The following is a 2,259-nucleotide window of genomic DNA, read 5'->3' on the forward strand; positions in this document are numbered from 1 at the left end:
AATGAGTTGATTCAACTTTCTGGTACTTGGAGTGAACAGCACCTTCTGAGGCCGTGAGTCAGGGATGTGGAGCGGTGTGGTTTTGGGGTGGCAGCCTGTGTGGGGGCACAATGCTTCACCACTGTTGGCCCTCGTTATTCAGGGAAATTAGGAAACTGGGGCCTGCAGCATCTTTCAACTGATGAAATAAGCTTTCTGCAAATACAGCAAATTCACTGATCCGGAGTGAATCAGAGAAGGAAGGAAAAAAAAAAAAAGGTTTTTTTTCGGAATTGCCCATGTTGGTGGCAGCACAAGAGCCTTTTTGGGCACGATGTGCCCAAATTGCCCTGAATTGATTCGTTCTCAGCAGGGTAGAAGTGCCAGGTCCAAATGATGGACCATATGTTGTCGGTTCACATTCGCAGTTTGTTTTGAAGTAAATAGAAATTCTTTGTAAATACAGCTGGGAGAATGTGGCCAGTGGGGAAGAGCAGCCAGAGCGGGTGTTGTGGCTGTACCAGACTGCAGGACTGAGGTGGACTGGTGAGGGCTGGCTCCCCTGTGTATCAGCTACAACTCGATTTAAAAGATGCAGACCAGAAACGGTGCTGAAGATACACCCCGAGTGTCAAGAATCTGCTACTTCTCAAAAAAATAATCAGAAAAATGGTGTAGGAGATAAAATCAGCAGCTACCTCTTGGAGCTGACTTCAGAGGGGTTGTTTTCTTTGCTCACTGGAGTTGCTCTCCTAGCTGCCAATATTTGCTGCTTCGCTCACGCGCTGTTGAACAAGTTTGATAAATGTCATTCTGCTTTTTGAGCACTGCTGGGGTTTAAACAAGCTGCTCAGTGGCAGAATATCCCATAAGCTCCTTCCTTGCAAACAGTAAATAAAAGAGGTTGGTGTTTTGCTCAAAGAAATAAATATTGACTGTTTAGAAGAATGAAAGGACTTTCTTCCCAAGAACTTTGGAGAGAGGATTAGACAGTGGATTTGCAAAAATCATAGCTGCTTTGCTTGGATATGCCAAACCCAGCAGATGGGTGCTCCCCTGCCTGTGTGCTGGGCCACTGCTGGGGTCCCCTCCAAAGGGGGACACCCCGGGCTGGGGCAGGGTCACCCCAGGAACATGCCACCAAACGTGCTGACCCCGTGGTGCTGCCGGGTGGGGACCCCAAGGGACTTGCGTGGGGGGGTGATGCCTGGCCCAGCTCACCCGCTGCGGGCTGGGGGCTGCTGCAACAGAGGGGCTGTAATACACTCACGTCGTTGCTCATGATATCGGTTCATTTTTTTTCCTGTTTGTTTACTCGGAAGGAACTTTCAGCTTGTCTTTTACTCAATCATTTCCTCACATGGTGAATAAAACCGTGTTTCAACAGTGGACGCAAGCACAGAGATTGATACGAGAGCTGGGGCTTTTGGGGCATCGGCCGCGTGGTGGAAGAGGTGAGCCTTGCTGAGGTGTCTCACTAAGTTTTTATTTTCCTTATTCTCTCTAACTCCCTCTGTGGTGCTGGAGCAGCAGGGCTGAACCGTGGGTGTGCGTGGGGAATGTCAGCGCTGGGAGAGCTTTGGGAACAAACCGCAGAGAGTGATAAATCTCCCGTTTCCCAGCAAAGACCCAGCTCTGGAAAAAAGGGGGGATGCTATGGGGCTTGCTCAGCCCCACTGCCAGACCTGGGGGACCTCCCCTTTGCCGTGGAGTCTGGCGGAGCTGTCTCTGCCCTGGAGCAGCACGACCTGCTGTGGGATTTTCCCGTGGGGAGCGGGGAAACGGCTGACCTGGCAGCCGAGAGGAGACAGCTGGCTTTAGTCCCTCGCAGAAAAATCCCTGTCTTGAATTCCCCCCTCCCTGACCACCGGATCCCCTCACCCCAAGGCCTTGCAGCCCCCCCTTGGCAGCGGGGAAGATGCTCCCGTGGCCCCGGGACCCCGCTGGGCTGGGAGCTCTGCCTGGGAGCAGACTGCAGGGAAAAGCAAAGCAAAACCTTTTATATGATCATCCGCTTGCACTCCTCCTCCTCTCCCCCTCCCCGGGTGTTGTGTTACAGCCTTTGGGAGGATGGTCCTAATTTGCTGAGCCCCAATGACTATCTTCAAACTGCTGAGATCCCAAGTGACACCCCCTCTGCTCCTTGCTCCTGCCTCCTTTTCGCGTTGGGTTCCCCCCCCCCCCCCCCCCTTTTTTTTTTTTCTTCTTCTTTTCGTTATTACTACAGGCCCCTTGCCAAACAGGATGATCCAGAGTTGTCCTCTTTGCCTGGAGAGCATA

This window comes from Tyto alba, unplaced genomic scaffold, assembly GCF_018691265.1.
Source record: "Tyto alba isolate M040663 unplaced genomic scaffold, T.alba_DEE_v4.0 Super-Scaffold_26, whole genome shotgun sequence".
In the NCBI taxonomy this organism is placed as follows: domain Eukaryota; kingdom Metazoa; phylum Chordata; class Aves; order Strigiformes; family Tytonidae; genus Tyto; species Tyto alba.